This window comes from Xyrauchen texanus, chromosome 6 (genome assembly GCF_025860055.1).
Source record: "Xyrauchen texanus isolate HMW12.3.18 chromosome 6, RBS_HiC_50CHRs, whole genome shotgun sequence".
Taxonomy (NCBI): Eukaryota; Metazoa; Chordata; class Actinopteri; order Cypriniformes; family Catostomidae; genus Xyrauchen; species Xyrauchen texanus.
In genome coordinates this window covers 25,343,316-25,356,029 of record NC_068281.1, presented here as the reverse complement: position 1 = coordinate 25,356,029, position 12,714 = coordinate 25,343,316, and positions in this window count along the sequence as shown.

Genomic DNA, 12,714 nt, shown 5'->3' with positions numbered 1-12,714 from the left:
AAAGGCTAATTTACCCCACCCAAGGGCCTGACTTCACTTTGCTTAAAAGAGTTCACATTTACTATATAGTCTGCAGATCAAAATTGTTAATAATGTTGACAAATTATACATTTCTTTTTTTTCTGATTTAGGTCGAAGGATAAACAAAATAAAACAGTTCCACACATAAATCCTGTTAAATTGCAGTAAAACTGCTGGATTACCTTTTCTGGTAAATGTACCAGTTCTGAAACCGTATTCACACATGTCACTGTTTTCTGAATTTTATCCATTTTGCCACTATTCACAACCACAATGCAGTAAAACTGTGTGACGTCATTTAATGTTAATGACCTTTAAACTGTCAAAATGTTTAGCTGGTCACCTGGCTTTGATCCTTTGTATATTCATTCCTGCAGAAAGATATTTTTTTTTTTTTATCACAAGTAATAGTATCACTTACTGATCCTGTTGAACAGTAACTTACTGTAAAGCTGTCAACAAATTTCTACATCTACTCAGATTAAGCTCACATTAGTTTAACTGTCAAATATCACAGCGCAGAAATTGCGTCATCTCCATCACAATTTTGTGATTGGCCTAAAGCAGACTTCTTACATCAGCAGGTCCTTACCTCATATGTGTTTAAACCCGTAATTGTACGGCTTTGTTCACATAAGACATCTAAATACAACTTTTCTGGTGATGATAAGACATCTTATTCCGGGAAATTGCCAGAGCTGATTTACGGTATTTCACGATCTCTAAACAGAAAAATGGCATTAATTTTCCTGAAAAAGACTGCACAATATGTGTAAATGCGACTAATAGTAATAATCAACATTCTTTACCAATCGAAATACTTCAGAATCAGTCTATTTTTTTTCTCTTGGCAGACCTTAGTGTAAACTTTAAAACTTGTAACTTTGCTGTCAAAAACATTTCACCGGAAATGCTCTATTTCAAGCTTTATAACAGCCACAGCTAAACAGAAAAAGTGTGAGAGTGAAGTGAACACAGGTCATACTATCAGTTCCATTAGGGAAGAGGAAATGCTATTTCATAAAAGAGTATGGTTTTGTTAAGCTGAAATTAGCACTGACACTTTCTACAAATGGCATCCAAATACCTTAATCAAAATGTGTGCTTTTTGATCATTAAAATAGGTTAATAAGTATGTACAGTCAACCTCAGCCATTATAGCATAATAACCCCCAATGGGTTAATCAGGACCCAAAAATTAAATGGTTTATTTTGCAATATGGCACTGAGGAGCCGAGAACAAGGTTTGGCCATTACAGCGACTTGGTACAGTGTTGTGGCAAGGGGGACACAATGTCTCGTTCCCTCCATCAGGGAACGGGGGTTACACTATTAACCTAGACGTTCCCCTTCTGTCACTCACTCGACGTTGTGTTGATTGTAGTGACACAAGGGGTCCCTATTCAATAGCGCCACCTACACTGACCATGTTACGTGTTATCTGCTGATGCTGGTGGAGCAGGCTGTTACGTGCAAAAGGCGCATGAGCATCAGACTGCATGAATCCCTCCCCGACGCCCGACTAGGACGTCATATTGTTTTTATTAGGTTCCCGGCATCCGACCAAGGACTCCCTTGGGGGGTGGGAACAAGGGACGTGTCAAGCATGGGAGCAGACCACGCCAACCGCTGCCTTTTCTCTGTTTCTCCTCAAGTGGACAAAGCGATCGTGGCATACCTGTTCCTGCTGGACGCTACCACCTGGCGGACTAGCCCGGCACTCCCTTCCCAGCCTGTAGGGTGATGTCGTCACTGACGACATAAACCCTACAGCGCTGCCGAGCAGGCCGCTTCCGCACTTCATGCCATGGCTCTCTCACAGGTCCATCAGACCGTAGCTCTGAAAGAGTTACACAAGGGTAGTTCTGATCCCCCATCAGGCAGACGATGTCCACACTCAATTTTCCGGAGCACAACACTATGGCTGAACCTGGTCAAGATGAGGGAGGCAGATGCGGCACGGTTCCTAAATGCCCCCATCTCCCAGGCCGGCCTCTGCAGTGACACCGTCGAGGACTTCACCCAGCATTTCTCAGCTGTGAAGCAACAGACAGAGGCCATACAGCACATCTTGCCCCGGCACGACTCAAGAATGCGCACCCTGTCTGTTTGCCGAGGGCATTCCCCTGCGGCAACCCAAGCACAACCGGCTCCACCCCAGCTCGAGCCTACTATTCACCCACAGCATAGAGCCCCCCGCAGGAGAGCGACGCCCCCCGCTTCTCGGCCAGCTGCCAAGACCCCTAAAAGGTTTCCCAAGCGTCCCTGAGAAGGGACACCTGAGGTAGGAGCTGACTGCAGGAACCCAGGAGCTGGCGTACAGACCACTCCCTCCCCGGTGGAAGGCCGGGAGGTAAATATTTAGCTACCTTCTTTTCTGTTCGCCGCACCCCGCATGGGTCGCGGTACCCACATTGTCAAGAAAAAAGAAGTCTCCTCTCTCCTCAGGTTAGTTCGCCGGAATTCACAGTTGCCACCCCCGCGGCCACCAAACGATTACAGCTCCGGCATCACGAACGCGGCCCCCCGCCTTCTCATCCCCGGCCGACCGGCGGCGACAAGTTGAGGATGCCCCGAAAGGCCCTCCTCCTCAGTCACCGGCCAAGGTAAGTGCTTGGAGTGTCCTTTCAGCGCTCCCAACTCGGGTCGGAGCCCCGCTCCCCGACACGGCTCTCCCTGCTTCCCCCCGCAGCGAGGCCCCACCCCCAGGAATGTTGGATGTGATCCTTCCCTTAGTGCCCCTGTGCACAGGTTGATCTGTTTGCCTCCCAGGAATCCTCCCACTGACCGCTCTGGTATGCCTTGACAGGAGCTCCCCTCGGCACAGACGCACTGGCACACAGCCTTCTAGACCGTGCCTCTTTCCCTCATGGGACCTCTCAGTGGTCCTCTCAGACCTATAGAGAGTGCCCTTCGAGCCCATCATTGGCTGCATTTACACTTGGCATTAACATGCGACCTGTATCTGGATGTTGTCCACATACGCATTGAAAAGTCAAGTGTAAAAGTGTTTGTGAATGGAATGTGTTCTGATCTGCTTGTCCTGATCCCGAGGTAGTCGGACATGCATTGTGATCGGATATCCACCTTTTTCCTAAATGCGGAAGTGATCCACGATTCGACTGTTTTCAATTTCTGGTCTCCAGTGACCGTTTTTTATAGACAATGCCTCACCTGAGCGTGTAGATGATATGAAGCGATGGTCTGAGGTTAGTTGCGTTGATATCATGAATTATTCTGAGTTGTCATGATGGCCAACAACAGCATAAGTTAAGCCTGAAATTAAATTTAACACCAGTTAAAACTTAAATGGTTGTTGTTCTCCGCTGGATCGCTCATTTTGGCAGTTTTTACTTAGCATCTCAAGACCAGAAAAACAAAACAGGCAATTAGAATCATCATGGTGCCGCCTTGGTTGGTCAGGAAAACTGGATAAGTATAATCTAAATACCATCCAGATATCATATCTTCATTCGCAGGTCGACATCACACATACAGTATTCCGCCCACATTATGCCCGGTCCTCTCTCCAAGGGCTAATGGCATGTTTAAGTTTACTTGCCTGTTTCTCCCATTTGTAAGTGTTTGTCTGTTGCTGTTTTGGCCCTTTAGTGAAATAGTTTTTATCTCTCACCACAGGATACAAAAATGTCTTTTGGGGTTTTATTCTGATGGCTGTTTATTAAAAAGAAGGGAAAAAAAACAACAGTCGATGGGGCTGTATTATATAAAAAGAAAAAAGGAAGAAAAACTAAATATGGTAGAGGCTAACATCAAAAGAAAATACAAACAGGGCATTATCCTACCCATATGCTTCAGCATACATCACCTTAATACATGCTTAAATCACTCACAGTATTTTACTTATTTTTAACCAGGCTTTAAGGACATTCTGACAGGGCGGAGGGCGGGGCCGGGTCGTGATTCCACACACCCGGTCCTTTATCAGGCTAATCAAGCCTCTGAGAGGGATAAAGGCCGGCTGTGGATGGTGGTGCAGAGAGAAAGCGTGTTTACGGGCAGCTGTCCATCATGTGTGTGTGTGATTGTGTCTTTTGGTTTAAGTTCTCATTAAAACTATTATTTATATTGTCAGTTCGGTTCTCGCCACCTCCTTTCCCTTAATCCCTTTACACTGGTGCCGAAACCCGGTACCGGTTGTTTAGAATCATGACCCGCCCCCGCCCTCTGCCCTGTCACAGACATGTAAAAAAGTTTAAAACAATAGAATTGCCATATTTTCAGCTATAACACGTGTTACACTTATTTGGAAAACATTCTGGGCTATAAAGCATTAAATAAGATATGATTAATACTAAATGTACATACACAGTTCTTGCACGTGTGCACAAATGAGTTCAAACTCCACACATGCAATCCATATACATCCTTCAAAAATGATCCATAACATACAGTTTTGACATACGACTCTTGTGAACACATATTTAATGCAATTTGCAACATTTTGTGTAAAATGTTATATTTACCCAAAGAATTATCAACTTGAGCTCTCTTGCCCAAGGTATGCCCTCACGTTCTAACCAGTACACATGTAACACAGCGGTGTCACGAAAACTCTTTAATAGCAAAATAACTTTGCTATTATTCTAAAATGTGAAAAAAAGAACTATAAGAATGAGTGTTTCAAAACTTTTGACAGGTATATAATATTCTAACCAAGTGAGGTAAAAAACTCATATAAAGAGCCACTTGTGTGTACATGTCTTTTTAAAGATGCCGTATCGCAAGTGTTCTTATGATTGACAAATCGCTCTGTCAGACCAACATGAGAGCTGTGTTTGCTACCTGGGCTGCACCCACACTGAAGCAGCCCTCATGGAGACAGATTGCCCTCACTGTAAGTCTCAAGACGCTCCACTCTAGACATTTTCACATCTCACGCCCTCCCAACCGCTTCCTCTGTGTTAAGTCTTGAGGGACAATATGAGGACGTATGGTGGGGGCACGAGGTAGAGATGGAAGAACCCGAAAAAGATCTTGCACCGGCGCAAGCCCTTCGATCTACCCATGCAACATCCTCGCCAGTGCAGTATGAATTCCTGCCCTATATGGATGAGCACTAACGTCCACACTTGCTGGAAAAGCTTATAGAGCGGCTGACCAGGCTGCGGTTATGGGCAGAAATTCATAATCTTCTCATGAAAGACACAATAGAGATTGTTCTAGACTGTCAAGCTCACAAAGGGTTTTACAGCCGCTATTTTCTTGTTCTCGACTTAAATCTGGTGCTGAGGGTGCTCATGAGCTTTCTAACAATTGGAATCCGTTGAGTCGCATGTGCTCTCTCTAAAGATTGCACTGCTGTTGGCTCTGGCCTCAGTCAAATGGGTTGGTGATATACAGGTGCTGTCAGTTGACAGTTCATGTCTGGAATTCGGACCGTGGCTTTCAAAAGCCACCTTCAAACCCAGAAAAGTGGCTAAGGTGCATTCCACGCCCTTTAGGGCTCAGATTGTCCACCTGAAAACTTTCTTTCCCCACCGTCTAATTCAGATGAGTAGTTAGCGCTTTTATTATGCCCAGTGCGGGCATTGCACGTGTATGTGGAACGCACCCGCCAGTATAGACTGTCAGATGAGCTCTTCGTTTGTTATGGAGGATGCACAAAAGGCATGTCCATTCCCAAGCAAATGCTCTCTCACTGGATCACTGATGCGATTGCCCTCACTTGCAATCACAAGGCATGAGATACCCTATTTGCATAAAAGCGCATTCAACTAGAGGCATGGACTTTTCATGGGCATGGACAAACGGTGTATTCCTACAGGATATATGCTTCACAGCTGAATGGTCTTCGCAGAACACGTTTGCAAGGTTTTATAACCTAGAGGTGGCGTCCATCGCTTTGTGAGTCCTCTCTGTCTAGAGACCTTACTATTCCAACACCCAACAGGTGAGCCCGAGCTACTTATTATGGGTGGGCTAACTGTTATAATTTTGTATGACTGCCTGTGTAGGCTGCTATCCAATTTACTCCCACTAGAAGTCACAAGCACTTCCAATAAGAATCCGGTTACACATGTAACCTTGGTTCCATGAGATGAATGGAGATATTGCGAAACCTGACCGCACTACTACTTCAAAGTTTCAAGGTACGAGCGATGCGTTCTTGTCCTTCATTCAGAAAATTCGGAAGAAATGGTGACTAAGCGCCCACTAACAGTTAAAGTCAGAAATTTACATACACTTAGGTTGAAGACATTAAAACTATTTTTTAACCACTCCATAGATTCAATATTATCAAACTATAGTTTTGGCAATTTGTTTAGGAGATCTACTTTATCCATGACACAAGTACATTTTCTATTATTATTAAATTATTATTATAAAAAATTTACTATATCACAATTCCAGTGGGTCAGAAGTTTACATACACTAAGTCAACTGTGCCTTTAAGCAGCTTGGAAAATTCCAGAAAATGATGTCAAGCCTTTGAAAATTAGCTTCGGATAGGTGGCGTACTAAATTGGAGGTGTACCTGTGGATGTATTTTAAGGCCTACCTTCAAACTCAGTGCCTCTTTGCTTGACATCATGGGAAAATCAAATAAAATTAGCCCAGTCCACAAGTCTTGGGAGCCATTTCCAAATGCCTGAATATTCCACGTTCAACAATATTACGCAAGTATAAACACCATGGTTCCATGCAGCCATCATACCACTCAGGAAGGAGAGACATTCTGTCTCCTAGAGATGAACGTAGTTTGGTGCAAAAAGTCCAAATCAATCCCAGAAAAACAGCAAAAGGACCTTGTGAAGATGCTGGAGGAAACAGGTAGACAAGTATCTATATCCACAGTAAAACGAGTCCTATATCAACATAACCTGAAAGGCTGCTCAGCAAGGAAGAATCTACTGCTCCAAAACCACCATAAAAAAGCCAGACAACATTTTGCAAGTGCACTTGGGGACAAAGATCTTACTTTTTAGAGAAAAGTCCTCTGGTCTGATGAAACAAACATTTACTGTTTGGCCATAATGATCATCATTATGTTTGGAGGAAAAAGGGTGAGGCTTGCAAACCGAATAACACATCCCAACCGTGAAGCATGGGGGTGGCAGCATCATGTTGTTGGGGTGCTTTGCTGTAGGAAGTACTGGTGCAATTCACAAAATAGTTGGCATCAGGAGGAAGGAAAATTATGTGGATGTATTGAAACAACATCTCAAGACGTCAGCCAGGAAGTTAAAGCTCAGTCGCAAATGGGTCTTCCAAATGGACAATGACCCCAAGCATACCTCCAAAGTTGTGGCAAAATGGCTTAAGGAAAACAAAGTCAAGGCACTAGAGTGGCCATCAAAAAACCCTGACCTCAAAATTTGAGGGCAAAACTGAAAAGACATTCACGAACAAGGAGACCTGCAAACCTGACTCAGATACACCAGTTCTGTCTGGAAGAATGGGCCAAATTTCCACCAGCTTATTTTGAGAAGCTTGTGGAAGGCTACCCAGAAAGTTTGACCCAAGTTAAACAATTTAAAGGCAATGCTATCAAATACTTAAAAAGTGTATGTAAACTTCTGACCACTGGGAATGTGATGAAGAAATAAAAGCTGAAATATATTATTCTCTCTACTATTATTCTGACATTTCAAATTCATAAGATAAAGAAGTGATCCTAACGATTAAATGTCAGGAATTGTGAAAAACTGAGTTTAAATGTATTTGGCTAAGGTGTATGTAAACTTCTGACTTCAACTGTATACAGGGTAAATGCACGCCTAAAAGGGTGGGGCTCATTGCCAATCATAAGATTGACGTTATGATACAAGGGCTTCAACTAGGTTGTCGAAGAAGGCATTCCCCAAAAGCGTTTCATTGCAATTTCTTGTTCCCTTCATTTACACATGTAACCTCGGTTCCCTGAGATGGAGACGTTTATCTTTATACTTATCTTCTCATATTATCCAACTTTTATCTTTATACTTAAATGTTGTTGCGGTCACTATATGTTTTGAATTTCTTTCGTTTTGATTTTGATCTTGTTGGTACCAGACTACCGGAGAAACGTGCAATACTTTGTTTACGTCTTTCCAGTCATAATGGTGGCGGGGGCATATTTGATGACGTTATTGAATACTATATTGCAGGAGGAAAGGGATCCGATCAGTTATCTGGACACCAAAGTTACTTGATGTGGGGAAAATGTAAACATGCTGTGTTCTGAAGAGGTGATGATCTGATCTGCTTGATCAGATCATGGTGATTGCATGTTAATGCCAAGTGTAAACGGGGCCAATGTATTTTATAAGCAGCGACTGCTGAGCGAGATTAGGCCATAAACATCACCTTAAACCGTCGTCTCATTATGTTGCTAAAATATATAGTACATTTTATATCACTGAAAAGTCCGACGGTTCATGTCACTGGTTAAAATGAATGATTTATTGATTCACTTACAGTACATGTAAGAATAAATTCCCAATGAATTGGGAATTCCAATTCGTATTAGCGAATCATTTAGTTCACCACATCAAATGAAAAATTCATCGATTCACTTGAGCTGTTTTACTGAATTTTTTCAAGTTTTATTTTTTAAAAGCAAACCATTTAGCCTAGTTATATTAACATATTTAGTTTATCACTGTTTTTGACTCATTGATATACCTATTTATATATAAATGTCTAGTTTAAATATATATATATATATATATATATATATATATATATATATATATATATATATATATATATATATATATATATATATATATATATATATATATATAATATAATATTTAGAAAAATATATAGTTTTATTTAAGCTGTAGTGTTGGCACACTAATTATTAATTTAATCACAGATTGATCTTTCTTGACGTAAATTAACGTAAAACCAGGGTTGGGATGGTTACTTGTGGAATGGAATGTATTCCACTGCAGATTACAGAATACATTCTGTAAAATGTAATTTGTAATTTTTTAATTAGATTACTCATTGTCTGTAATGTATTCTACATACTTTTGATTACTTCTTCAGCAATGGTAGAGTTTTTCCACTTGTTTTGACTACAAAAGCTCTTCTTTATTATGACCCTGTAAATAGGACAGGAGTCATGGTCATATCACAGCAAAATCTGTTTAATGATCTTCTTATTATTTGGAGTTATGGCATATTCCTCACCTTTGACACATACCACCACCTACTGTTGCTGTTTTTTGTGTTTTGTTTTTTTTGCAACCAGCATGGGTGTTCTTTCTACCTTTCTTCTAATGTTTGTTTGGGTTCCAACATTGGAGGGTTCAGGCTGCTGCGTGTTCTGCTCCCATGCCTAAACCTCATCTTGTGAGTTCCCTCTATATCAGGGTCAAGGTTGGGAGGGTTACATTTGAAATGTATTCAACTACAGATTACAGAATACATGCTGTAAAATGTCATTTTAACTTATTCCGTTAGATTACTCAAGGTCAGTAACTTATTCTAAATACTTTGGATTACTTCTTCAGCACTGGTAGATTTTTTCACTTCTTTGACTATAAAATCTCTGCCAGTACAGTAAGACAAAATACACATGTTAAAAATACATTCTCATAAAAACCTAAATATCTTATACAGTGCTGTTTCAAGATCAAATTGATCTTGTTTTAAGGATTTTTGCCCTAATATCAAAGGTCTTACTAGAAAAAAATAATTTATGATCCAACGTGAATTTTCTTGATAAAAAAATATGATCGTGTCTGGTAACATGTGCATGTAAAATGGATTGAAATAGCATTTTAGCTAAGCGTAAAGCTGACAATTTACACAAGGTTTATTTCTATTTCTTCTGCTCCAAACTTACTTCAAACGTACTTCTCTGTCTGCTCGTATGAATGTAACACATCATAAGAAAGTGTTTCACCGCTGTTCAAATGCACTTTGGATCGAGATCATTTATATGTAAAATGTTTTCCATCTGAAAGGACTAAATATTAAATGAAACAAATGACAATAAAATGCAAAGTAATCTCTTCAGTAATCAAAATACTATTTGAATGTTACTGTATTCGAATTACTAATTATTTATCAAGTTATCAAGTTGTGGAATACAGTAACTTATATTTTGTATTTTAAATATGTAATCCTGTTACATGTATTCCATTACTCCCCATCCCTGCATACAACAACTGATATACTCAGCAAGCACTCGATGGCATATTATAGCCTCGGGTAATTGTGCTGAGATCATGCTGAGATTATTTATTTAAAAACTTCCCTTCGCTGAGATTATTTATTTAAAACTTCCCTTCACTGAATATTTACAACAATGAACGAGAATAATCTTTTTTAACTTGTTATAATATTGCAAATTATGATAATGGTTTCAGGGCATTGCATTTGTATTTCAATTTCAGAACTTATCTCCCCTGGATGCTGCTGTTAGATCTTTCCAAAAGTAATGTCAGAAAACTTAATGAATATTTGTTTTGGTTTCTCAATCACATTGACTGAATCGTTGCCTCCAGAATACAATGTACTGTAATTGCATCATGACTGCATTTGTCAAAAGCAAGAAATCAAAGGTGTCTAAAACGATTCAGCAAAAGACCAACTGTTGTGATGGCAGACTTCCTCCACAAGGGGTCTCCTGAGCTGTTTTGTAGTGTTGTGGCACAGGACAGGTCATGAAAAGACATCCAATCTTTCTAGGATTTCCATTACCAGCAACTGCAATGAAGATTCAATTGGAAAAAATGTCAACTGTATTTCCTGCTAATTTTCAATTAATAGCAGAAATATTTTACAGCTTTGTGCACATAACCTACATATATAAAATAGAAAGGAATAGGTTTAATTTCCCTCCTTTTATTCAACGCAATATTATCTACCTCAATTTACACCCCTCCATAATCTAATCAGCAATGGTACCTTCGCCTCTATGATGTCATACAGCCTTCAAAACAGGACACATATCCAGGGAGCCATACACTCATAGAAGGAAATTGGAATGCCAGCGGATATGTACCCTGATTTATGAGCCAGTCCCTCGCAGCACACCACACATTTATACAACCTTTCTTATTTCTTTGAAGTACATGTCTTTATATGAGATATGTTTTGACATGATAGCTTGGAAAAATCAATCCTGATACAATCATTCACTGCTAGCCCATAAAAACAGACCTGGGAAAACCAGAGCAGCATATCTGGACACAATAATTAGGTCAGCTGTCAGAAAACAAACTGATCCCCAAAGTATTACATAAAGACTGATCTGTGGCAGATCTTTTCAAGCGAGAAGCTCTTGAATATTGCTACAATGATACGGTGGAAGAGACTGCAATGTCTGGCAGCACCTCTTCCTCCATTTTGAGTCTGCAATGAGTGTGTATGAAATTGATGAGAGCGTGAAACATGTTGAGAAGGCGGTCAAGCCACATAGGGTGTGTGACTAATTGGCTAGAGAGGATATGAGGAGTGAGACTGAATGGATGAGTGATGATTTTATTAACTCCATGCAGCTGGGCCCAATCCTGAGGTATAGGAGAACTGCCCAAGAGGCCCAATGCAGTCTCCTGGGAAACCAATGGTAAGACTATTGCTGAAAGGAGACCCCCCTATTTTTTTGTGTGGGAGAGGGGAAAATGGGGGGAGGAGCTGTTTTTATTTTTGCCCCTTGATGCAGTGCTTTGTAGCACATCTGCTGCAATGTGTGCTGTATGAAATAATGCTGGAATTGTACATGAGAGATTTAATCTAGTATTTAGTTTTGTTTACACCTTGCCAGAGGTGCTACCAGGGCCCAACAGAATCAGTAGATTTAGTTGAATTTACCTATAGTGGGTCACTTAAGGGGCACTATTTTCCTCTCTATTTCTCTATATATTTTTTTATTTTATATTTAGATTTCAGTATACATAAATAGCCATATATACATTTCAACATACATGAATGGGTTTGCTAATCACAAACCACAATTCATTGTATTTGTTCATGAAACCAAGCATTAGCCTACCTAAAAACATTATTTGCATTTTAAAACAAAAAAAGTTTTTTTTTTGTTTTGTTTTTAAATAAACCCTCTGGTTTTTAAATAAGCCCTTTTTGCTATTATTATAAATGGATATAGTTTGTTTTAGCATATTGCAATATTATCTATTCAATATACCTAATATAGATATTCATAAGAAAGAAACTGGGTTTGCAACCGTGAAATGTAAAAAAAAATAAAAACAAAAAATACAATGATACTGCAAATATAAGATCATCTTGGAACAAAAATGAGCATATGCTCTCCCTCTGGCTCCAGCAAGGAAGATGTCATTCACTCATGCGAAAAACAGCGAGGAGCGAGCGTGCGTCTGTGACGTGGTGACATTTTCTCACAGGAGGCGTGCGTCGCCATGTGCTGCTGTCCGCTATTTACTTAAAAGATGGCAAGACACAAAGGGGCGCAACGCCTGGTCAAAACGAGGCCCCATCCCAAACAAATAAACAAAGACAATGAGCTTCATACCTGAAACCACGTATGACATTTGCTACGATAAAAATCCTGCCACCTAAATGTAATAACCAACGTCCAGTGATGGAGCAGACTATTGCACATGCACAAAGAGAGGAGCGCTTTAAGGGGCCGTTCACAACGAATGCGTCCAACCTCGATGTTTTTCAATCGTTATTCTATGTTAACATGCGCCAGACGGACGGCTTGCTGTTTTTAGACACCGTGTCAGGCAGGGAAAGAACGTCAAC